Source organism: Eutrigla gurnardus (assembly GCF_963514095.1).
Source record: "Eutrigla gurnardus genome assembly, chromosome: 4".
NCBI classification, from domain to species: domain Eukaryota; kingdom Metazoa; phylum Chordata; class Actinopteri; order Perciformes; family Triglidae; genus Eutrigla; species Eutrigla gurnardus.
This window is the reverse complement of record NC_139918.1, coordinates 242,041-269,327: the sequence shown is the minus strand read 5'-3', so window position 1 is coordinate 269,327 and position 27,287 is coordinate 242,041. Positions and strand designations below refer to the sequence as shown.

At 47.2% G+C, this 27,287-nt stretch overlaps 1 protein-coding gene across 1 annotated transcript in view; it reads right to left on the bottom strand.

Moving 5' to 3' along the window:
* Positions 1-26,516, bottom strand: part of LOC311012029 (uncharacterized protein) — a 177,273-nt gene extending 150,757 nt beyond the window's left edge. The window contains exon 1 of the mRNA XM_084007311.1: positions 26,513-26,516. The gene's annotated coding sequence lies outside the window, so the exon portion shown is untranslated. The remainder of the gene's footprint in view (positions 1-26,512) is intronic.
* Positions 26,517-27,287: the final 771 nt, after the last annotated feature.

Here is a 27,287-nt window from a genome sequence, read left to right as displayed (position 1 = left end):
TCAACTGCCTACTCGTTTTCACACTCCCCAAGACGAACAGGGCGAGGAGGAGGAACTGGGCTCCTCATCTCACCCCGATGGTCCTACCAGGTCCTTCCTCTGGACCACCTACCCCGATCTACACTTGAATTCCACGCCGTCTCTGTCACCCTTCCTTTCAAACTCAACATCATAGTGATCTATCGCCCACCCGGTCCTCTCGGTGACTTTTTGGATGAGATGGATGCCCTCCTGAGCTGCTCCCCTGATGATGGCACACCACTCGTCGTCCTCGGTGACTTCAACATCCACCCGGGAAAGCTGCATTCATCTGAATTCATTGACTTCTTTTCTGCATTTGACCTTACACTCTCCCGCTCTCCACCAACTCACCGGGCCGGGAACCAACTTGACCTTGTCTTCACAAGATCCTGTGGCATCTCGGCACTCTCTGTTACCCTGCTCACCGTGTCCGACCACCACTTTGTAACTTTCTCCCTCCCCATGGAGCCCACCACATCCCTCCCCTCTACGCCTTGAATGGTCACCAGCCGCCGCAACCTGAAATCCCTCACTCCCTCCGCTCTCTCCTCAACTGTTATCTCCTCGCTACCATCCTCAGAACAGTTCTCCTTAATGCCTACTGAGGAAGCCTCCTCCATCCTGATGTCCTCACTCTCCTCTTCTTTGGACACTCTCTGTCCCCCAATCTCACGACCTGCGCGATCATCTCCCTCCCCTCCCTGGCTGTCCGAACCTCTGCGAACCAACAGATCATTGTTGCGAGCGTCAGAGAGAAAATGGAAGAAATCGGGCCAGCACGAGGACCTTGTTCACTACCACCACCTCCTCTCTGACTTCACCTCAACTGTTTCGGCAGCTAAATCTGCCTTCTACCTGGCAAAGATCAACTCTTCTGCCTCCAACCCCAGGAAACTCTTCTCCATGTTCTCCTCCCTCCTCTCCTTAAAAAACCCACCCTAGACGCTACTGACATCCAAAGCTACAGACATCCAAAGCTACAGACCTGTATCTCTTCTTTCATTCCTCTCTAAAACCTTGGAACGTGCCGCCTACAACCAACTGTCATCCTATCTATCGCAGAACAACCTCCTAGACCCTAATCAATCAGGATTCAGGACTGCTCACTCCACTGAGATGGCCCTCACAGTGACCGAGTCCCTGCGAGACGCCAGAGCCTCATCCGACTCCTCCGTTCTCATTCTCCTCGACCTATCTGCTGCATTCGACACAGTCAACCACCAAATCCTCCTCTCCACTCTGGCTGAACTTGGCATAACCGACTCTGCTCTCACCTGGTTTACATCATACCTGACAAATCGCACCTTTCAGGTCACATGGAACGGCTCTATGTCCAAACCCTGTTCTCTGGACACGGGTGTCCCTCAAGACTCCCGGCCTCTGCGATTAAACCATTGCAGCATATCCAGAACGCTGCAGCACGCCTTATCTTCAATCTACCCAAATTCTCCCACGTGACCCCCCTCCGCCGTGACCTCCACTGGCTCCCTGTTGCAGCACGCATCCAATACAAGACAATGACACTGGCCTTCAGGGCCATCAATGGAACGGCACCTGTCTACCTTCAAACACTGGTCAAACCTCATCCCCCGAAGCGAGCACTTCACTCCTCTACTTCAGCTGGCCGGCTGATACCACCATCGCTGAAATCAAACAAATGTCGCTCAGCAAAGTCCAGACTCTTCTCTGTTCTGGCGCCTCAGTGGTGGAACGAACTCCCGACAAATGTCAGGACAGCAGAGTCATTTGCCATCTTCCGAAAAAGGCTCAAGACTCACCTGTTCAGACTTCACCTCGACTACATAGCACGACCCACTAACACCCTCCCTCGACCCCCCCCCCCCCAAAAAAAATCCCTTACCTATAGCACTCTGATCTTAGCACTTTTGCTCTTGAAGCACTACTTTACTCAGATGAGGACCTAACACTTGTTCTATTTTTAGCTCTTACTTTATCGGCAATGATACGTTGTGGTTTCTTTGTAAGACAATGGAAGGATGGATGGAATAAAATTGAGCTCAAAGTCAAAAATCACACCCAGATTTTTTACAGATTTTGAGGGTTTAAAATCCTGTAACTTTGGTAAAAGGTAAAGTTCCTGACTAAAACCTCTGTTTTGTCCTGATTGAGCTGCAGAAAGTTTGCTGCCATCCATGACTTGATGTTTACAATGCAGTTAAAAAGGGCATCAATTGGCTCTGTGTCATCAGGAGACACGGCGATGTACAGCTGCGTATTGTCAGCGTAACTATGAAAGCTGATGCTGTGCCTCCTGATGACGTCCCCAAGGGAAAGCAGAGTTAGACCTAAAATTGACCCTTGGGGAACCCCACACTTTATCTTATGGGTTCCTGAGGAACATGTATCCATACTTACAAGAAACTTCGATCAGTAAGGTAGGACGTGAACCAGTTAAAAACAGTACCAGAGAGGCCAACCAGGTTCCTCAGTCTATTAATAAAATGTGACGATCTACTGTATCGCAGGCGGCGGTTAGATCCAGTAGTACCAGGACTGTGAGTTTATGCCTATCTAAATTACACCTGATGTCAATTAAAGTCTTTAAAAGTGTGGCTTCTGTACTGTGGTTCCTCCTAAAACCAGACTGATGGGTTTCTAAAATATGTTTTGAGTATAAGAACTCATTTACTTGATTAAGAGCAATTTTTTCTTAAGATTTTACTTAAAAATGGTAAGTTAGATACAGGCCGGTAGTTATTTAAAACATCCATCCATCCAATCCATTGTCTTCCGCTTATCCGGGACCGGGTCGCGGGAGCGACTGCCTGAGCAGGGACGCCCAGACTTCCCTCTCCCCAGACCCGTAAACAGTGTTGGTGGAGGGCTGCTTCCCCTTCCTAAGGCGCCGGATGGTTTGCCAGAATTTCCTTGAGGCCGACCGATAGTCCTCCTCCATGGCCTCCCCGAACTCTTCCCAGACACGAACCTTTGCTGCAGCACGCTTGGCCTGCCGGTACCTGTCAGCTGCCTCAGGAGTCCCCCGAGCCAACCAAGTTCGGTAGGACTCCTTCTTCAGCTTGACAGCATCCCTTACTTCCGGTGTCCACCACCAGGTTCGGGGATTGCCACCACGACAGGCACCGGAGACCTTACGGCCACAGCTTTGAACAGCCGCGTCCACAATGGAAGCGGAGGACAACATCCATTCAGACTCAACGTCCCCAGCTTCCCTCGGGATCTGGTCAAAGCTCTCCCGGAGGTGGGAGTTGAAGACCTCCCCGACAGAGGGTTCCACCAGACGTTCCCAGCAGACCCTCACAACACGTTTAGGTCTGCCAAGTCTGTCCAGCTTCCTCCCCTGCCAGTGGATCCAACTCAACACCAGGTGGTGATCAGTTGACAGCTCAGCCCCTCTCTTCACCCGAGTGTCCAAGACATACGGCTGGAGGTCAGATGACACAACCACGAAGTCGATCATTGACCTCCGGCCTAGGGTGTCCTGGTGCCACGTGCACTGATGGACACCCTTATGCTTGAACATGGTGTTCGTTATGGACAAACCGTGACTAGCACAGAAGTCCAATAACAGAACCCCACTCGGGTTCAGATCGGGGAGGCCGTTCCTCCCAGTCACGCCCCTCCAGGTAACACTGTCGTTACCCACGTGAGCGTTGAAGTCCCCCAGTAGAACAATGGAGTCCCCGGTTGGAGCACTCTCCAGTACCCCTCCCAAGGACTCCAAGAAGGCCGGGTACTCTGCACTGCCGTTTGGCCCGTAGGCCGAAACAACAGTGAGGGACCTATCCCCGACCCGAAGGCACAGGGAAACGACTGTTATGCTATGACTAAAATGAATGCCTGTTTGTAGGTGATATGAGCATGAGTGCCACCTGACATAAGATAATTTCAGAGGACATTATGACATCTGTGTTCTGTAAATCTTGTCTTTGTCTGTACATCTTGTCTTTGTAAGATAGGACATTAACCATCTTTTGTCTACAGTACCATCCATCCTCCTCAAAAGGGAGATTGCTGTTAGACTCAGGGTCGTTCCTGCTGACTCTGAACCTTTGCATCAGAAGGCAGGGGTGAACATTATTTTCCTCTGCAGACGAAAATACTTTGTGGAATAAACCTCGGAAGAAAAGCTGATCCTGGTTGTTGATCTTTATTGGGCAGATTCATTTTTTCCACAGCAATTTGGCGTCCCTTGGTGGGCGCTAAGAGTGAGAGTCGCGTGTGGACAGGACTGACGGTGAAATCTGTGCACAGTGGAGCGACGCTCCTACTCCAACCTCGGTATAAAATCCAGCTGGGACGTGGGGGCCTAACGTCCAATGATCGGGCGTGCCCTCTCACTGTTGGTGCCCGCGAACCTGGTGGAGGGATCTCTTCAATATTCTCCGGTGAGTTTTTTTGTGGTACCAAAGACGAGGGTTGAGGTACAGTTCGAGTCTGTGAAATCCCTCCTCTGCAAGTGGTTCGAGTCCACTTGTTATTTATGTACAGTTCGAGTCTGTGCAAGGGTCAGCCAGCAGCTTGATCAACTGCTCTTTTCAGTTCGAGTCTGTTAAGTAGTAAGGTTTGGTAAAAACGTTGTCTCGCGGACTAGTTCTGTTTTGAGGTATTTACAGCAACGTTTTCCTTGGTTGTCTTCGAGTAGGGATGTGCATATCGATCCACGAATATTGATACTTCCGATTTGGGGGGGTGTTTTTTTTTAGAATCAATCTTCACATCAAAATATCGATTCCAAGTCCACTTTTGCAGGAAATATTAATACTTTTCGGACACAGACTCTCAAATCAATTTTTATAGAGGTATAAAATACATTTTTCATAATCACATTCACAAGTTTTCATTGTAAAAGTCATAATTTTCATATACACATGTGGGACATCTAACAGTATCGGTGTTGGTATTAGTATCGGGATACAAGCCTTGGTATCACCTGGTATTGGATCGAAAGGAAAGCAGTGGTATTGCACATCCCTATCTTCGAGCCTGTAGGACTGTAGAGTTAGCTGGCAGATTTGGCCACTGCCAGTTTTATTCACCCAGACGGTTTAAGTCTGTTCAATAAATGGGTTATAAGCGCTTTTTTCCTTAGAAGGGACCCTATAGCTTACATTGTGTGAAGTAGGTGCCTTGCGAAGACTAGGACTTTGTTGTTATTTTCTGTGTGTTGTTCTCATTTGTGCCTTTTTCGTCCATTTTCCTCTCTAATTATCTTTTGCCTGTATGTCTGTGTGTGTAGTGGAGATTGGAGAAATATATTATAAGTAATATAAACTGTGAATAGGGACCTTGTGGTATCCCAAGGTCTCATCAACAGCGCTCCCCCTCTACCCTCCCTTCCTCGGCTGCAGGGGAGAGGGAGAGGAGAGAGAGAATAGAAAGGGGAAAACCCTTTCCTCCCAAGTTTTGTTGCTGTTTGTTTTTGAACCCAGCCTACGGACTGTTTACAAAAACAAAAAACGACTGACATACCAGTTCAACCTTAACGAAAGACTAAATTAAACGAGAGATGGGGTCAGCACAAAGCAAACGCGATAATGGCGTGGCTCTTAGCCCAAACCTCCAGTATATGATCACAAACTACGGTGAATCTGGCGTCGATCAATTTCAATTTTGGGTCACTGAGTGCGGTTTTCCCGATACAGGCAGTTTTAATCTCAGGCAATTGGAAATTCTAAAAAACTACCTCAAGCAAAGGGAGAAAGATGACAGGGAAAGGAAGAAGAGCAGAAGGGGTAGAAAAAGGGAGCTTTTCAAAGCTGATTGGGATGCCTACGACAGCTGGTTGCAGGAAGCCAAATTGAGGGAAAAGAGACAGCAGGCAGGCAGGGAAAAAACAACCTCTCCCCCCCTCCTTCTTCTCAATGTCTTAAACTAGATGCGACCCTGGACCTCGACTCGGCTCCTCCAGCTAGGCTGGTCAATCAACCACCCAACCATCATCCAGCCCAGCCACAGGCCCAGGCAGCTACCCAACACAGGCCCAGGCAGCTACCCAACCCGCACAACAGCCACCGCAAGCGCTGTATCCCATCGACGACTTGGCTGCATTGGAGAGAGGGGGACCGGGCCACCGGACGACCTCTATAGGCAGAGGCAGAGCCAGGGGGCTCGGCCACCAGCGATCACGATCCTCCACACCACCCCCCAGCTACATGCATCAGCCGGACTCCTACTCCACCAGGAGCAAAAACCTAAACAACGCGGAACAGGGCTCCCAGGACGCAACACCCTTCATCCAGGCACCTATGGTTGAGGTAGCAGACGGAGCACAAGGGGTGCAATTGGTTCACAGGCCTTGGACATTTGCGGACATGAAAGAGGCTGCTGCCCTGTTTCCCAAGGTCAGGGATGGGGGACAAAAGTATGCAGCGGAACTTCTGACTTTCTGCCAGCATTTCCGGCCTACCACTCAGGAGCTGCGCAGGCTACTCATGGTGCAAATGGGGGCAACCTGGGGCCAGGTGGCCAACGGCTACCCGGACGAGGACTTAATGACAAACCCCACCTGGACCCATGCGGACAACCACGCCTATGTTGCCGCCATCGGTCAGCTCGCCACTCGCATCACAGACACTTTCCGCCTCAGAATGGATGTAACAAAATTGTCCTCCTGCGAGCAAAAGGAAGGCGAGCTGGCGTCTGAATATCTTGCCAGGCTGACTCAAGTGCACGACACCCACAGCGGCATTCCACGACCGGCTCTGATGTGAGACGATCAGCCCCTCTCTGCATGGGAGGCTCATCTACATGATCGTTTTGTCAATGGACTGAGACCAGAAATCAGAGAAAAAGTCAAAGAAATGTGCGTCGGCTGGCAAACGGGACGACTCAATACAATCGAATTACACGCCACTCATGCTGAGACAGTTGCCACCAACAAAAGGAGAGCCAAGGCGGAGCAAACGGCCGCCAAATTACAAATGGCCCAACTAAGCCTGTATGCAAAGCGCCAACAGACAGAGATGTGACCGGCCCTTGTCAAGGCAGTACGAGGGAAACTGCTGGGAAGGTAGAGACAATCGAAATGGAGGGCGCAGACGAGGCAGAGGGCGTGGACGGAGGCCCAGAGCGCGCAATGACAACTGTTATATCTGCGGGAAACCTGGACATTGGCAAAACGATTGTCTGGAGCGTGGACAACAGCAGAACAACCACCAGAAAGGGCGCAATGAGGGGGATTGACTAGCTGGAGGGACGTCGGGAGAGTGACGGGCGCATCTGGATCGGAGACAGACCCCCATCCCAACCATGGGACACGTGAGCACACCAGCACACCCACACAGCCTACACAAGACAATTGCAGTTCAATACTCAAGGCCATTGATTGCTTAAAAAACTCACACACATCAGAAAACAGAGAACTTGACGGAATGTGTGCCTCACTAAACTCAGCTGCCTATCAGAATTTACCCACAATAACACTCACCGTTGAAGGCACACCCCTCACTTTTTTGGTAGATTCAGGAGCAACAGAGTCTGTTATACGACACACAGAGTTCAAAACAACACCTGAATTGAGCGGCAGATGTGCAAAAACTGTCGGGGCCTCAGGTACCTTGGTGACAGAACAATACACTGTCCCACTGACATGTGTAGACAAGCTGAAGGGCAGTTTTAAACATTCTTTTCTTTTGTCGAAATTATGTCCGATAAATCTTGTGGCGAGAGACCTTATGTGTGTTTTAGGCATAAACATAAACTCAGGGCCAGAAGGCCTCACCATACTCAGAAATGTTTCACACAATCAAGCTTTTTTCACTTCCTTCGGCACAGAAATAACTTATCAGTATCAGTGGCACTTCCCCTACTCAGACCTCGCTGCAATAACGAACATACTCACACACACAGCCGCACACACACACACGCTGATGTCATGCACCACACAGACTTGTATTGTGCTGCACACACTTCCACAGGGAAAGATGAACCATTTGAACAAACATGGTTTGGACAGAACAGCTTGTGTGATAACCTAAAACTGCTTTATCTGTATTGGGATGACGCACGATGTGTAATCTCTGTGTGCCTGTCTGATGTTTCGTTCCAAGTGCCGCAGTTCCCGTTTGTTTCCTTGATCAAAGGAGGGGAGTCACAAAACTTGGAACCTTGGCTGAAAAAATGCATTGATGCAACTGAGTGGACACAAACGGATGACCCCAACACCGAGTATCATCAGGGGTTAAAGGTGCACCGGGTTAAAATTCAAAAGGTGATCGCTGCTCGGAGAACTGTCGAAATTAAACTTCAAACCCCAAAGGTATCTCACGCACCACACCTCATCCCTCCACACACAGAGTTGATGGTCAATAATGTCAGTGACATCCCAGAGCTAAAACAGGTACCACCGCAGTTATGGGCACGACACAAACATGATGTAGGGAATGCTGAACCAATTGTAATCACTCCAAAATCCTCCTACAGGCCCTGCCAGCGGAAGTATCCACTAAGGAAAGAGGCTGTGGAGGGCATCAAACCGGTGTTTGAGGCTCTCCTCAAAGCAGGCATCATCGTCCCCTACGAAAATTCACCCGTCCACACGCCGATATGCCCGGTGAGAAAGATTCGGCCTCCAGGCGCGCCAGATGAATGGAGGTTTGTCCAGGATCTGCAGGCGGTAAATGCAGCAATCCACGCGCGCGCCCCTACGGTACCAAATCCTCACACAATCCTCTCACAGGTTCCACCTGAAATTAAGTGGTTTTCTGTTGTTGATTTGGCTAATGCCTTCTTCAGCGTCCCCATACACCCCGACAGCCAGTACTGGTTTGCATTCACATTTGAAGGTAAAACGTACACATTCACCCGTTTGTGCCAGGGCCTGTCCAAATCTCCCACCATTTTCAACGCCGCTATGCGTGACAATTTACAATCCTTAAGTCTGCCACAAAACAGCGCTTTGCTGGCATATGTGGATGATTTAATGATTTGTTCTCCCACACGAGAAGCCTGCGTGGCTGACACGCTGGCCCTGCTAAAACACCTGGCCGACAACGGCCACAAGGTCAGCTCGTCCAAATTACAGTTCGCCTGTAATCAGGTCACCTTTCTGGGACACCCCCCACTCTGGGGCTCCCTGATTGCAGCCGACCTTTTACACAAACTGTTGACGAGAAGGGGCACTACATGACTTCCGTGTTACTGCAGGACTATGGGGGGAAAAGAAGGCCTGTTGCCTATTTCTCATCCAAACTTGATCCCGTGGCTTGATTGCCTCAGAGCTGTGGCCGCAGCTGAGAAAGTGGTCGTAGCTTCACGTGACATTGTAGCTTACTCTCCACTAACCTTATTAGTACCACATGCAGTCTCTATGATCCTTTTAGAGAAGAAAACTTCACATCTGTCCCCTGCACGGGGGCTAAGATACAATACCATTTTACTGGAGCTGCTTAAGATCACTGTACAACGCTGCACTGTACTAAATCCTGCGACTTTGCTCCCCACTACTGAAGATGGGGAGCCCCATGATTGTGTGGCTGTCATTAACGAAATCTGTTTCCCCAGACCTGACCTCCAGGACACACCACTTGACAACCCCGACATGGAGCTCTTTGTGGACGGCTCAGCATCAAGGAACCTGGAAACAGGCCTCAACCAATCAGGGTTTGCAGTCACCACATAAGGCCGAGCCTCTCCCATCTAACTATTCAGCACAGGCTGCAGAGCTGGTGGAAGGAAACCTTGGCTGCTGATTCTGCAGCCAAGGTCGCTGCTAAGCAACCATTGATAACACAGCTCGCTATCACTTCCAGCCCAGCTGTAACACCCGATGCATGGTCAAGACCACGCGTCAAAAGAGGGGATGACACGTGACATCCAGAGACATTGGTTAACTAAAGGCTTCTCACTTTACTCCCAAAATTTTTGCAAAAGATGCGTGATCTGTGCAACAAACAACGTGGGCAGAGGCATCAGGGTCAATCAGAGCGCCCATCCCCCAGCAAGGAGACCTTTTGATCACCTACAAATGGATTTCATAGAACTAACACCAAGTGAGGGAAAGAAATTCTGCCTCGTGATGGTCGATATGTTTTCAAAATATGTCAAGGTTTTTCCCACTTCCAAACAAGACGCGTCGGCAGTGGCAAAAGCCTTACTAACACAAATACTTCCCAGATGGGGAGTGCCCTCACGGATTTCGAGTGACAACGGGACCCCTTTTGTAAAGGCAGCGCTTAAAAGCATCAGTCAGTACCTTAGGTTTGACTTGAGGCGACATTGTAGCTATCACCCGGCTAGCAGTGGGGCTGTAGAATGCCAAAATGGGACCCTAAAGAACAAACTTGCCAAATGTTGTGAGGAAACAAAACTACCCTGGACTAAGGCCCTCCCCATTGTGTTGATGTACATGAGGGGGAGAATCAGGTCCAGAAATAACCTCAGCCTGTTTGAAATCCTGTTCGGCCGGCCTTTGAAACCGGGATTGGGCCTGAGCGAAGACAACTCCCTGACACAGGGCATTGTGAGGATGAAATGTTGCGGTATTGTGCACACCTGACCTCTGTTCTCTCTGATATTCACAGAGAGAAAGACGCACTGCCAACACCCACTACGCAAAAACTGCATAACCTGGAGCCACGTGACTGGGTCGTGGTCCGAGATCTGAGAAGGAAATCTTGGCGATCACGAAGGTGGAACGGGCCCTACCAGGTGCTGCTCGTCACAGAAACCGCAGTAAAGATCGCAGAGAGAGCCACCTGGATCCACGCCAGCCACTGCAAAAGGATCCCAGAGCAATCAGCCGACGCTCCTGCGCAGGCCGATCAGAGAGAGCCAGATGGCATTGACCTTCAGCAGCTCGCCACTCCAGAACGGGGGGGGGACGTCAGCTGCACCTGCTGACTACACATCTCCTCCTGCTTCTCCTGCTGCAGATCGAGCCGTACTTCGCAGACGCCTCGCAGACCTAAACCGACAAGAACTACCCACAGTGGACGTCGCCCCGGTCACCCGGCCGGAACAGAACGCCTGGTACCGAGCCGTCGCTCTGGCCGCCAGATTGGTGATGAATGAGAGTTGTTATGTCTGCGCCCAACTCCCCAATGGCGTGGGCACAGCACTGCCTGTGGCACCCTGGCCGCTGAACATCTCTGAAACCATGGGGGTCATGGTGGCCTTCACCAAGCCTGTGGAATCACCAGAACGAATCATCACAAACCTCGCTCCTTGGTTGGAGGTTTTGAACATCAGCGTCGTCAGCTATGAGGGATCCGCGGTGAGATTCAGAAATGTTACAACTGCTCTGAGTGAGGTGCACCATTCTATAATGACAACAAATCCCACACGGCAACGAGGAGCTGTGTGCTTTGTGAGAGAGTGCCGGACATCGCTTGACCACAACCTGGGCACGTCCTTTTGGAACCAGACAGTCGAGGCCATGTGTGGCAGCGCATGGAACTCTGCATACACCAAACCTGAGTGCAGGGGCGTGAACCCTTACCTTGGCAGATTGAACCTCACACATACACACAGTCTAGGCTGAGAGGGGGAGGACAACCCTGTGGTAACCATGCCCTCTAGCGATGGGTTTGGTGCATTGAGACAGCATGTGTGGGTGTGTGGACAGCACGTCTATCAATCATTGAGACCTGGCTGGTGCGGGTCTTGCTATCTCACCAGACTTTTGCCTTCTGTTGCCATTGTGCCGAGCCTGGAATATTTTCACACTCATTACAGTCATTACTACAGACCGCACAGGGCCAGACGCACGACAACACGTGTCTCACAACCCGCGAAGGGGCTCTCAGGAGTCCTCCCCTGGTGGGGGACTGTCAACAATGCACATAAGATTGATGAAATATCCCTGGAACTCGAAAAATCTGACTGAACTCACAGCTGCCGGCTTTGCAGCATTGTCTCCTGTTGTCCAGGGCATCAGAAACGTGGCTCTGCAAAATAGAGTCGCCCTCGACTTGACCCTAGCCTCACAAGGAGGCGTGTGCCATGTCATAGGGACAAAATGCTGTACCTTCGTGCCTGCAATAGATGACAATATGACCCATGTTGTTGCCCACCTGAACAAACTGCTACACAGAGAGAAAAGCAAAGACTCTGAGGCTTTTGAGGGCTGGGACCTTTGGTCCTGGCTCACAGAGGGGGGTGGAAAGCCACCGCTGTCAGATTCCTATCACCTGTGTTGACTGTTATGGTTGTAATGTTGCTGGTCGTTTGTTGTGTACTGCCCTGCTGCCGAGCTCTTGTGGTTTTGGCGGTGAGCTCTGCCCCGGGACAGTACCCGAGAATCACCATGGTTCCAGATGAAGATCTGTGGGTACCGCCCTTTTTGGATTCAGATATTGAGTCAATCTGATATGTTAACTCACACATAGATGTTAGAAGGTGATTACACTACAACTTCATGCTTAACAATAAAATCCTCACCCTTTTTGTGTGAATCTTGAAATGTAATTGTGTGCGAATTGTCTCACTCCTGTCCGAACTTAGTTCCTTTACCTTCTACAGCTCAACCAGTCCGCTACAAAGGGGGAGGGTGGTTTAGAAGCCCTTCGTCTCAACCCGGTGAAGAATGGCAAACGACTTTGTCAGGGGGCTGTAGACTTTAGAAAGCAGCTGAGCTACGATGGTAGGTTATGGGGCCCTGAGGTAGAAATTTGTTCAGATACATGTATGTTATATCCTCACTTCACCTGCTAATCTTGGTAATTTTGTGCATCATTTTCCCTGTAAGGTGAAGGTTTCAAAGCACCAGGTCATTACGCATGACCTGTATGTTTGAGGGAAAGGTGGTCTGTATCAGAAAGAGAAAACAGGGTTGAAGAGTTCTTTTTTTTTATAATTATCCATTTCTTTTTCCTTATTATTCGTATATTTGTGATTATTGTGCTCATAGCAGACATGTTATCAGTAGAGTATAGAAGGTTGTATACTCCTGGGAAAGAGGTTCTGTTCCTGGTACCATGATGGCAACTCCTGATATGAAATTGTTTAGCTAATGCTCTTAATGGTATGATTGTCTTGTTTGATCACTATTGCTTGTTCACTATTTCCACATGCATGTGTAATGAAGAATGCAATTAAGAACAGCTTATGTTTTATTCTTTCATAATATAAAAGGCTTTTTCTCCAGTTTCAATGCATGCCCTGTTAAACCTTGCCGTGAATTAGAGACATAGACAATTATAAATTACCTTTTCTAGTGAACATAAAATGTTCAAAGGGGGGACTGTAATGGGAATTTTGGATGTTTGTAATTTATAATCAGAATCTTTGTCAGGCCAGACGTTGATCCGCATCTCCTCTTCTCGACTGTAATGATATGACTAAAATGAATGCCTGTTTGTAGGTGATATGAGCATGAGTGCCACCTGACATAAGATAATTTCAGAGGACATTATGACATCTGTGTTCTGTACATCTTGTCTTTGTCTGTACATCTTGTCTTTGTAAGATAGGACATGAACCATCTTTTGTCTACAGTACCATCCCTCCTCCTCAAAAGGGAGATTGCTGTTAGACTCAGGGTCATTCCTGCTGACTCTGAACCTTTGCATCAGAAGGCAGGGGTGAACATTATTTTCCTCTGCAGACGAAAATACTTTGTGGAATAAACCTCGGAGAAAAAGCTGATCCTGGTTGTTTATCTTTATTGGGCAGATTCATTTTTTCCACAACACGACCCTCTCGTTCACTGGGGAAAACTCCAACACATGGCGGCTGAGCTGGGGGGCTATAAGCAAGCCCACACCAGCTCGGCGCCTGTAGAAGAGAGTCCAGCCTCTCTCAAGGAGTATTTAAAACATTGGGGTCTAAATCATTCTTCTTCAGAAGGGGCTACACCACCGCCGTTTTAAAGGAGGTGGGGCAATTCACCAAATACAACTTCCTCAAAGAATCCATAGTGTTTTAAAAAACAGTGTGGGCATTGGATCTAAAAGGCAGGTTGTGGACTTTGTCTGGGACAAAACTCGACCAAGTGTCCTTGCATCAACCAGGGCAAAACTCTCCAGTGTTACCTCCAGTAAAAGCAATGATCCAGGTGTTAAAAGCTGTTGGGATAAAAGACTGAATCTGATGTAATTGATTTTTCTTCTGAAGTGGTCTGCAAAGTCCTCGCAAAGGGCATTATCTGGTGTTTTGGATAATTTTTTAAAAAATTTGTGTTCGTTAAATTGTGGAGGATAGGAATTTGGGGTATTTTTATCGTCATTGATTTATTTTTGAAAGTGGGAGATTCTTGCTTGTTTGACTGTGTTATTAAGTACGTTTTGAGGTTTTGACGTAAAATTTAATAGTGAAAGGTTAATTTAGATTTAAATGTATAATTGTGTTTTGTAATGCTAGATATTGGAGACTTGCAGAAATGTGTCCAGTGTAACAGTGAGAATCAGCATTACGTTTACTTAATACTGTGATTAATAATGTCTAACAAACAATTTAATGCAATCGATGAATCAATTAACCTGGATGTAGATTTTCACATATCTTCAGTTACGAGTTGTTATATATATATATATATATATATATATATATATATATATATTAATGTCACTTGATAACTTTAATAAGCTGTGATGGTAGCTAACATTATTTAATGTTTTTAAGTAACATTACATGTTTTATAGATTCTGGTTTGCAGCCATGTAATTATTACTGCAGCGGTTATTTGTATCCCATTCAGTAATTATACCTACAAGAATAACAACCTGCAGATCCTCAGTGATACAGCTGAGCACACCTGAGTTACATTAAATATTATTATTATTCACACCGGTGCAAAATGATTGTGACACTGTTAGCAGTCTGAAATGTCTGTGTAACTTACGTTACTGCTACAGACAGCGCTGTGTGCGATTATTATCTTAGACTGTTGAGAGAGAACAACACTTTGATATCTGTTCCATGTGTATGTTTCAGTACATCATGGATCCTTGTTAGTCACCTATGATGCCATCACCTGCCTGCAGTGGAAAGGTCTTCTCACCTCTTCTTCTTCACACTCTTATATTTATCATTACATCCTACTTATATTTGCTCTGTTTGTCTTTAATACTGCCTGAAAATGTTAATTTCACATTCAAATGTCTGTCAGGTGACAGGACAGGAAAATCACAGAATTCAAATATTGTAAAACGTTTTGCATTAATGATGACTCTATCAAGGGATATACGTCTAGTTTGATGAAGTGAAAATAATCCTGTTGAGAAGGTCAGAAGAGAGACATGTTGACAAATCATTGTGCAGTCTGTGTGCAGGAGTGTTTTCACTTTCTACATGAAGATGCCTTTGACCTGGATGAATGAGAATCTACCCAGACAGTACACTATAAATAAATGAAGAGATGTGTTAACAGTTGTAACAGTAATGATGATGATTGTAACTATGGATCAGAACGGTAAGAGATGGAGCTGACAGGTTAGAAGAATTACAGATAAAACATTGTTGAAATCTTCTCTTTTTACACAATGGTTATGGTTCTCTAATTTTACTCACTGCTTGTTTTCACAAAATAAAGGTTTTTGTTGAAGTGCCTTGGTTATTTAAAAAAAACATGCTAGTACAGCAGTGGTATAGCCACAGCTGATATTCTACCAAATTCTGAACAATAAAAAATAACAGTATTTCAGGATAAATCAAGTATTTATAATTTGTTCTCTAATTTTGATCTCCACTGTATATCTGAAAAATGTGTCTGTTTTATTCTGCTACTGTGTCATTAAAAGTATAGCCTTTTATACTCTGAAAACCTTGTCTCTTATTAAAACAAACTCAACAGGAGGAGAAAACAAAGGACCGAGCCTGACAACAAGGTGGAGAGCAACTGTTGTTCAGCAAGACATATTTAAACTACACAAACATTTCATAGAAATTCTGAGGGCATGGTTTTCTCAAAGCTGTGGCAGGAAATGTGTAGAGGAAGAAGAAAAAGTATGGAGAAGAACAATAGTAAGAAGAATAAATATGCAGGCAGTCATCCTGTCAGGCTTGGCAGAAACTGAGGACTCAGATGCAGGGCAGTAGTACAGACAGGCTTTATTTTAAATACAGTTTCTCTGTAGACAGAGTGATAACAGAACAGGCTGTGAAACACTATAGGTCCAACGGACCACACTAACAAAAACAACAAGAACAAAGGAAGCTCCCATAGGAGAAAAGGGAGATGACTACACTGGTCTTAAGAAACTAGGAGTTTATAAAATTTACTCGAACTGAAAATCGCTCCCGGAGGAGGAAGACACACAGGCTATGAAAATAATTCTACTCTAATACAGCTGAAAAATATTAACGAACAGAAATCTCTCCAGCAGGAGGAAAAGCAAACGCTATGAAACTTATCTAACAATGAAACAAAAATTGCTAACCAAAAGGTATCCAAATCAAAATCACTCTATCACAGAGGGAAACTATATGCAAAACATAAAGCTTGGCAATACTTATCTAAATCGAAAATACAAGGCAAGGTCAAGACTGTGGGATAGGCTGGACGTACTCGACGAAACGAACGAAATACTCTGGCAACGAAGACAGGGGAAGACACAGACTATATACACATGAGGGAGGGAGCACAGGAGGAAACAATCTGGGATCAGGGAAGACGCCAGACCGGTGACACAAGAGGAAGGGCAAGTGACCTGAAACGAGAGGAGAGTTACTTTTCAAAATAAAACATGAAATTCACAAGACAAAAAAAAACCAAGACAAGACATCCCTCACCGCAGTGTGACAGTACCCCCCCTTCTACGGCCGACACCTGACGGCCCAGGCTGCCCAGGGTTATTTTTATGAAAGTCATCGATGAGGGTGGGGTCCACGATGTGGCGGGAAGGGATCCACTGTCTCTCCTCAGGTCCGTATCCCTCCCAGTCCACTAGATACTGTCTGCCCCGGCCCCGGTTGCGTACTGCCAACAGCTGCTTTACTTTGTACACCGGACCCCCTTCAATTACCTCGGGTGGTGGAGGGGCCGTGGTGGCCGGGACCATTTGGCTTTCCTTGACAGGTTTGATCTGGCTGACATGGAATGTGGGATGCACACGAAGGGACCGGGGCAGACGAAGACGCACAGCTGCAGGTCCGATGATCTGGGTGACAGGGAATGGCCCCACAAACCGAGGAGCTAGCTTCCTGGAGGGAACCTTAAGGTGGAGGTCCTTGGCCGAGAGCCACACCTTCTGGCCCACCTGGTAAGCTGGAGCAGGACGCCTCCTGCGGTCTGCCGCCTTCTTCACCCGATCCCCCTGGCGGATTAGCACCTGGCGGGCGGCTGCCCAGATGCGGTGGCAGCGTCGAATCATGGCGTGGGCAGAGAGGACCGAAACCTCCCGTTCGTTCTCTGGAAAAACTGGGGGTTGATAACCGTAAGCACATTTGAATGGTGAGAATCCTGTAGCAGATGTGGGTAAAGAATTATGGGCATACTCAACCCAGACCAGGTTCTTGCTCCATGTCGAGGGATTCTGGGAGAGTAGGCACCGGAGGCCGGTTTCCAATTGTTGGTTGAGGCGCTCGGGCTGGCCGTTGGCCTCCGGGTGGTATCCTGAGGTCAGGCTGGCCTTGGCGCCGATGAGCCTACAGAACTCCCTCCAGAACCGTGACACGAACTGGGGCCCCCGGTCGGAAACAATGTCTTTGGGGAATCCGTGAACCCTGAAAACCTGATTCATCATGACCTCCGCCATCTCTTTGGCGGAGGGTAGTTTGGGCAAGGCAATAAATTTGACCATTTTAGAGAAACGGTCTACCACGGTGAGGACAGTGGTGTTACCTTGGGATACCGGGAGCCCCGTGACGAAGTCCATGGAGATGTCTGACCACGGTCTGGAGGGGATGGGAAGTGGTTGCAGGAGACCCATTCGAGGCCGGGAGGATGTCTTGTTGCGGGCGCAGACCGAGCATGCCTCCACATACTCCCGAACCTCCGGCTCCATGGACGGCCACCAGAACCGTCGAGAGATGACGAACATCGTTCTCTGAACTCCCGGGTGGCATGAAAGCAGTGAGGTATGAGCCCAATGAATCACCTGTGGGCGCAGCCCGGCCGGCACAAACAACCGATTATCTGGGCACCCACGAGGTGATGGAACCCCACCATTAGCCTGCTTCACCTCTTCTTCTATCTGCCAGGAGACCGCTCCTACCACACAGGTTAGTGGAAGGATGGTTTCAGGTTCCTTGGCAACAGGCTCGGGGTCGAATAACCGGGATAGCGCGTCTGGCTTGACGTTCCGGGACCCCGGCCTGTAGGAAAGAGAGAAAGAGAAGCGGTTAAAAAAGAGCGCCCACCTGGCCTGGCGAGAGTTTAGCCTCTTAGCTTTTCTGATGTACTCGAGATTTCGGTGATCAGTCCAGACTATGAACGGTTGCTCGGCCCCCTCTAGCCAATGCCTCCACTCTTCGAGGGCAAGTTTGACCGCCAGTAGTTCTCGGTTGCCCACATCATAGTTCCTTTCAGCTCTGGACAGCCGCCGCGACAGGAAGGCGCATGGGTGTATCTTGCCATCCTTTTCCGATCGTTGGGAGAGGATGGCGCCAACCCCTTCGTTCGATGCGTCTACTTCGACCACGAACTGCCGCTGAGGGTCCGGCATGGTGAGGATGGGGGCTGACCTGAAGCGGAGCTTGAGATCCTGGAATGCCTTCTCTGCTGCGGGCGACCAGTGGAACTGCACCTGAGTGGAGGTAAGAGCATGAAGAGGAGCCGCTATTGCGCTCAAGCCTCTGATAAACCGCCTGTAAAAGTTAGCAAACCCCAAAAATTGCTGAACCTTCTTGCGGCTATCAGGTGTGGGCCATTCGGCTACAGCGCTAATTTTAGCCGGGTCCATCTGAACTCTTCCAGGGGCTACGATGAAGCCCAGAAAGGAGACGGTGTCGGCATGAAATACACTTTTCTCGGCCTTCACATACAAGTGATTTTCTAGGAGTCTTTTAAGAACTTTGGTCACATGGTCTTGGTGAGTGTCAATGTCAGGTGAGTAAATCAAAATATCGTCTAAATATACATAGACAAAATGATCCAAGAAGTCCCTCAACACATCATTAATCATGGCTTGAAACACGGCGGGGGCATTGGTGAGACCGAATGGCATGACCAGATACTCGTAATGGCCACTCGGAGTGTTGAAACCGGTCTTCCACTCATCGCCCTCTCTTATTCGGACCAAGTGGTAGGCGTTGCGTAGGTCGAGTTTTGTGAACACTTTGGCCTGTTGGATTTGGTCAAAGACTGATGACATGAGAGGGAGTGGATAGCGATTTTTTATTGTAATGTCATTAAGTGGACTATAGTCTATGCAAGGTCTCAGAGACCCATCTTTCTTATCCACAAAGAAGAAGCCCGCCCCAGCTGGTGATGATGAAGGGCGGATGAGACCAGCTTTTAGTGACGTGGTGAGGTACTCTCTCATGGCCTCTTTTTCTGGTCCGGAAACAGAGTACAGGCGGCCCTTAGGTATGGAGGATCCAGGAATCAGGTCGATGGCGCAGTCATATGGGCGGTGTGGGGGGAGAGACAGAGCTTTGGATTTACTAAAAACTTCCCGAAGCTGATAGTAGCAGGTGGGTACCAGGTTCAGGTCCGGGTATTCAGGTTCTGTATTAGGGTTGACAGAGAACAGGTTAATCTCAGCTTCTTTGTCCATACAATGTCTTAAACAGTCCTCTCCCCATCTGATGATGTCTCCGGACCTCCAATCTACCTGGGGGTTGTGGCGAAACAGCCAAGGTTGGCCCAGAATGAGTGTATGAGAGGTGGACCTAAATAAGAAAAAACGAATTTCCTCTTCATGATCCTTAATGTGCAGGTGGACGGGTTCGCTGATGTGAGTGATAGTAAAGAGTTCCTTACCGTTGAGAGATCGGGCCCTGACTGGATTAACCAGGGGTTCAGATTTAATCCCCAATCTCTCCGCTAAACCCCAGTCCATCAAACTCTCATCTGCCCCAGAGTCAATAAGTGCCTTGAGGTTCGTGTCTGTGTGGTGCATTACCTTTACTTTGGTCAAGGCGCGTGAAACAGAGCTTGCAGTCGCGGATAAATTCACCGTCGGGGTTCGTTTAGTTGGACAGGTGGTTACAAGGTGCCCCGTTTCCCCACAGTAAAAACACCTTCCCTCCAACAGCCGTCTCCGCCTCTCCTCCTCCGACAGCCGCGCTCTGCCCAGCTGCATGGGTTCGCTCTCTCCCTCAGTCGCGGATTGATGACGTGGGGTTGGCGAGGCGTCATGAGTGAACGGGCGGCTTGGGATGGTAGTGAACGGTGCTCCTCCCGCCGTGCCCGTACTACCTTCCCGGTGTCGTCTGAGCTGGCGAAGTCGATTATCCGTCCGAATGGCGAGTGCGACGAGGTCGTCCAATCCTGCGGGCAAATCGAGGGGAACAAGCAGATCCTGGATCGGGGCTGCTAGCCCCTTAAAAAACACATCATACAAAGCTGTGGAATTCCAGCCACTCTCAGCTGATAGTGTGCGAAAACGAATAGCATAATCACACACGGAGTCCTTGTCTTGTCTTAATCCACTTAGCTCTTGAGCCTTTTCCCGGTCGTCTGCCACCGGATCGAATGTTTTCTTTAGCGCCGTCTCAAAGTCTCCAAGAGTGTTACAGATGGCTGACTTCCTGCTCCATTCAGCGGACGCCCAGGCTTTGGCTCTCCCGGTTAGGTGCGAGATCATGAAGGCGATCTTTACTCGGTCAGTGGGGAATGCGTGGGGGGTTAATTCAAAGTGAATGGAACAGTCTATAATGAATGTCTTACATAGTCCTGGTTCCCCGGAGTATTGAGCTGGTGGAGCCAATCTGCTACCCGCCCCAAAGTGAGGAGTGGGCGGAGTAGGTGGAGTCGGTGGTACGGGAGCCGGTGCGGTGGGTCGAGGGGGCTGCGCGAGCAGTCCCTGTAGTTGAGCCGAGATCTGTCCCATCTGCGCCGCCATGGCACTCTGGAACTCCTCCTGGCGTGAGATGCGGGCTTCTTGGACACGCAGGACTCCCGATAGCTGTTCTGCCTCTGCTGGGTCCATTTCTGGCCAGAGTATTCTGTCAGGCTTGGCAGAAACTGAGGACTCAGATGCAGGGCAGTAGTACAGACAGGCTTTATTTTAAATACAGTTTCTCTGTAGACAGAGTGATAACAGAACAGGCTGTGAAACACTATAGGTCCAACGGACCACACTAACAAAAACAACAAGAACAAAGGAAGCTCCCGTAGGAGAAAAGGGAGATGACTACACTGGTCTTAAGAAACTAGGAGTTTATAAAATGTACTCGAACTGAAAATCGCTCCCGGAGGAGGAAGACACACAGGCTATGAAAATAATTCTACTCTAATACAGCTGAAAAATATTAACGAACAGAAATCTCTCCAGCAGGAGGAAAAGCAAACGCTATGAAACTTATCTAACAATGAAACAAAAATTGCTAACCAAAAGGTATCCAAATCAAAATCACTCTATCACAGAGGGAAACTATATGCAAAACATAAAGCTTGGCAATACTTATCTAAATCGAAAATACAAGGCAAGGTCAAGACTGTGGGATAGGCTGGACGTACTCGACGAAACAAACGAAATACTCTGGCAACGAAGACAGGGGAAGACACAGACTATATACACATGAGGGAGGGAGCACAAGTGGAAACAATCAGGGATCAGGAAAGACGCCAGACCGGTGACACAAGAGGAAGGGCAAGTGACCTGAAACGAGAGGAGAGTTACTTTTCAAAATAAAACATGAAATTCACAAGACAAAAAAAACCAAGACAAGACATCCCTCACCGCGGTGTGACACATCCTAGCGAGAGATGTACATTTACTAGGGATGTGACGATACACCGCGCTCACGAGACGAGACGAGACACGATATTGGGTTCACGAGAACGAGACGAGACGAGATTTTAAGAAAACTACAATGACAAAATATATGACTGGACCAACAGACTTTAATTTAACAGAGTTGCACATGCATTTTGAAATATTTTATTATAACTCTTTACATGCATGACGTAAGCATGATCTTTTAATAACATTCTTCTTTCACAAATTTAACTAAAATGTATAAAAGTTAAAATAAAATAAATAAAATAAAATATTTCTTTTCCCAAGTGTAAATATGTGCAAAACCAAATCAAAGTTCTACTTTGTCAATACAGAGTGCAAATAGTGCAAACGGAGCCTGACCAAGTATGTCATGAACAACATGCTGCAACTACAGCATCTTCAGCATCTCTGACATCACAGCTGTCAAGTGTATCAATGCTTCGGGAGTTTTGTCTTATCTCTGGGCTGGTGATGCTGCTATGGCAGCTTGCTGCTCAAGGTAACCAGCCAGCATATCCAACGTGCCCGTCATTAACTTGTGTGATGGTAATTGTAGATATATCATTATACAACCCTATGTACAACCCTACTTCAGAAACCGGAAGTACTTCAACTGTGGTGCTGATTTGTATCAAGCTAAATGGCGTGGCTCTAGGGAATTTTTTTTTTTTTTTTTTAACTATTAGCGTTTTCCCTAGAATTGGAAGTTGTAAATACTGAATTGTACACTGAGCAGTTTAAGGGGATGGTAAACACATATGTGTAATCAGATTTTAAATATCTAATTGTTAAATGGGTGAAAATTAATTTTAACCATATTTAACAGCGCCCCCAGTTGATGACTATATTCACATGATAGCTGAGGTCAAGAGCTCTCTGCAGTTTCTACTATGTCTGTAGCCCCTTTTTTTGCTGAATTATAAGCCTTCAAACTTGCACCGAGGTCAAGGTTCAAAGGTCAGCATTTCAAAGCAGGATCCATGTAGAATGTTCATACGGACATTATGTTATTCTCCAGGTCGAGACCTTTACAGTGATGGATTTGGTTTAGCTCCACAGCAAAGTTTAAATTTTCTCGTTTCATGGACACGCACCATCCCAGGCCTAGTTTCAGAGAGCACTTTGAAGGCCCAGTATATTAAATGAAGCTGTTTGTTTGTTTGTTTGTTTGTTTATTTTTTATTTTTTAGTGGAAATAGTGACCAAAATGAGTCACTTTAGGAGCTTACAATACTGCTGACAATCTAGGGCAGTACTACAGGCTTGGAGGAAGGCCAGGGTTAGGGTTAGGGTTACGACTGAAAAGCCCAACCTGTTTTTATATCACTCTATATTTATATGGAAGCGTATAGCTGCCACGTCAGAAAAAGAAAAACGGAGGAACAGAGCACAGCCTGGGTCAGGGGGCATGCTGGAGGCAGTCATAGCGGGGACAGGAGAGCCAGGGCCTGGAGAGCATGTTGGAGGCTTCACATCCAGGGGTGTGTGGAACCTATACACTTTGCTTATAGTTGCCATATGAAAACAAATTCATTTTACCGTTTTAAAAAAAACGTATCACATCTAAACTGGTTTTATTGAGGAAAATTAAAAGTTAACCTACCCCAGATAGTATTAAGAAAAGATTTCTTGAAGGAATTTGACCTAAATATTGAACAAACCCCACACCCTTTAAAACATGGATTTTATATTACTGCCTTTTAGTAAAATTTAGATAAAGTAATTGTTGCCACGTGGCAACACCATGCAATAGAGGGTAATCCTCTGCTAATTGCACAAACTGTGTATCAGCAAGGCTCTATATGGAAAATAACGAACTCACTGGCACAAATCCCTCAGCCAGATGGATCTTCTGAGCGTACTCAACAGAGTTTACTTATTGTAAGTTGCTTTGGACAAAAGCGTCTGCTAAATGCCCTAAATGTATATGGGTTTTCCCACACAAAAGTCAAATTACCTAAAAATGTCATCTACTACTTGTCCCTCATTGAAAAATCCAGATTCTATGAATATGAAAATATTTTTTATTTATTAAGTTTTCCTGCTGCACACAAGATGTCTCCTACTTCACTGTAAAGTCAATTATGTGGCTGCGTTCCAAATCACATAGTTTTTCTTTTTACTATAATACATACTGCGGCTGCCCTACATAGTATTAAGTGTAGTATGCAGTATACATACAATTGGGACATACTAAATAGTATGGGTATTGGAACCCAGCCTCAGTGCATGTGCACCGAAGACTTCAAGTTTCCTAAAGTTAAAGTGAAGAAAAAAGTGAAGAAAAATGAGATTGAAAATTAGGCAGCTTTGAATGACTATTGAAGTTGGTAACATGTAATGCAGTTTGAATGCCCAACTCTGAGGCTTTACATTTGATCAAATATTTGTGGAACATACTATGGTTCTTGATGTCCTCTTTCGTCTGATGAAGGAGGTTGTCCAGTTTGTCCAACGCCTTTCATAGGTACTGACAATGCTGGGTCATCTCCTTCACAATGATCAATTTCTCTTCTTCCAGGCGCCTGACGAGCATGACCTGGTCAAAAAGTATGGCGTTATATTTGTGCCACATTTATGAAGGAGCAATGTGAGATTTTGAGCGCAGAAAAATGTATTTTGCGAGCACAGAAATTATATTTTAAAGAGAAATGATACGCGAGCAAAACATAATGTCATTGTCATAGATTTACTAAAGGACCAGTGTGTAGGATTTAGCGGCCTCTAGCAGTGACATTGTAGATTACAACCAACTCTCCTCACATCTCCTTTCCCAAGTGGTAGTCCAACTACAGTGGCCGACGCGAAAACACGACCGGCCCTATCAATGATCAATAATCGTGCTCCTGTAGAGCTCTAGGAGTGCTTGTAGGTGCCGATAGCACAGCTGCCATGCGCCCACGCAGCCGTTCCCAAACTGCAGATCTGCCTGGACCTGACCCTCACCGTCATCGGGCCCCAGCACCTCCTCTGTTGGCTCAAGGGTGTCCCCATCCCTGAGGCAGAAGTTGTGCAGAATGGCACAGCAAGCCACCACCTTGACGGCGAACTCGGGGCGTGCTTCCAGGGCTTTAAAAAACACTGATCGCCACCTGGTCTTCATGATGCCGAAGGCCCGTTCAATAACTGAGCAGGCCTTTGCATGGTGCCTGTTGAACCGGGCTGCCACATGTTGTGGAAAAAATGAATCTGCCCAATAAAGATCAACAACCAGGATCAGCTTTTTCTCCGAAGTTTATTCAACAAAGTATTTTCATCTGCAGAGGAAAATAATGTTCAAACCTGCCTTCTGATGCAAAGGTTCAGAGTCAGCAGGAACGACCCTGAGTCTAACAGCAATCTCCCTTTAGAGGAGGAGGAATCATACTGTAGACAAAAGACGGTTCATGTCCTATCTTACAAAGACAAGATGTACAGACAAAGACAAGATGTACACAGGCATTCATTTTAGTCATAGCATTACAGTTGAGAAGAGGAGATGCGGATCGTCTGACCTGACAAAGATTCTGATTATAAATTACAAACATCCAAAATTCCCATTACAGTCCCCCCTTTGAACATTTTATGTTAACTAGAAAAGGTAATTTATAATTGTCTATGTCTCTAATTCACGGTAAGGTTTAACAGGGCATGCATTGAGACTGGAGAAAAAGCCTTTTATATTATGAAAGAATAAATCATAAACTGTTCTTCATTGCATTCTTCATTCCACATGCATGTGGAAATAGTGAACAAGCAATATTGATCAAACAAAACAATCATACCATTAAAAGCATAAGCTAAACAATTTCATATCAGGAGTTGCCATCATGGTACCAGGAACAGAACCTCTTTCCCAGGAGTATACAACCTTCCATACTCTACTGATAACATGTCTGCTATGAGCACAATAATCACAAATATACCAATAATAAGGAAAAAAAAGAAATGGACAACTAAAAAAACAAATCCTTCAACCCTGCTTTCTCTTTCTGATACAGACCACCCTTCCCTCAAACATACAGGTCATGTGTAGTGACCTGGTGCTTTGAAACCTTCACCTTACAGGGAAAATGATGCACAAAATATGATTAGCAGGTGAGGTGAGGATTTAACATACATGTATCTGAACAAATTTCTACCTCAGGGCCCCATAACCTACCATCGTAGCTCAGCTGCTTTCTAAAATCTACAGCCCCCGTGACAAAGTCGTTTGCCATTCTTCACCGGGTTGAGACGAAGGGCTTCTAAACCACCCTCCCCCTTTGTAGCGGACTGGTTGAGCTGTAGAAGGTAAAGGAACTAAGTTCGGACAGGTAGACAGGCGGTCCCTGAGTGAGACAATTCGCACACAAGAGCGCAATGATATGCTCCTCGCGAGACTTCTCTGACGGTAAGCGCTTTGCGTCATTTCCTGTTTCTCCGTGATAGTCGCTACAGGCTGTGTTTTTCTCTCTAGCCTAACTCTGTTAATTTAACGTAGTTTCCCTGTTCAGCGGCTTACTACCGCCAAGTTTAAACTAAGCACACGCTACCCCTGCTTCGGCAGACACATCGCTCACTCTCTGAGTTGCCTCGCTAAATTTGCTATTGTCTACGCGCTACCTCTGCTAGCTACTTTAGCGCAACTGCTAGCCTAGCGGCTACGATGGCTTCTCTCTTTCCCTGTCCTCCTTCTCTTCTCTCCTGCCCGGTGTGTCTGATGTTTAGCTACTACTCTGCCTCCTTTACTGATAACGGTACATGTAATAAATGTAGTTCACTTTTTGCTTTGGAGGCGAGGATGAATGATTTGGAAGCGCGGTTCCGCACCAACAATCCTCCGTCGGCTGACGCTGTAACCAGCCAGCTGACGCTAGCTGTACAAGGTGCGGACCGACATAGCGTAGCAGCTAGCCGTCCCTCGGCAAACCCCGAGCAGCCGGGAGGCTGGGTGAATGTCCGAAGGAGGCATAGTTCTAAACCGAAGCCCACGGTTAACCACCATGTTCACGTGTCCAATCGATTTTCCCCACTCAGCGACACACCCGCTGAGAAGCCAACTCTGGTCATTGGCAGCTCCATAGTGAGACATGTGAAAATAGCGACACCAGCGACCATAGTCAAATGTGTCCCAGGGGCCAGAGCGGGCGACATCGAAGCTCAATTGAAACTGCTGGCTAAGGATAAACTTAAATACAGTAAGATTGTTATTCACGTCGGCGTTAATGACACCCGATTACGCCAATCGGTGGTCACTAAAATGAATGTTGGCTCGGTGTGTGAATATGCAAAAACGATGTCGGACTCCGTAGTTTTCTCTGGTCCCCTGCCAAACTTTACTAGTGATGACATGTATAGCCGCATGTCATCTTTCCACCGCTGGCTGTGGAGGTGGTGTCCAGATAACGATGTGGGCTTCGTTAATAATTGGCAGCCTTTCTGGGGAAAACCTGGTCTGATCAGGAGAGATGGCATCCACCCCACTTTGGATGGAGCTGCTCTCCTATCTAGAAACATCGCTGATCTCATTGGTAGTCCTAGAACATGACAAACCAG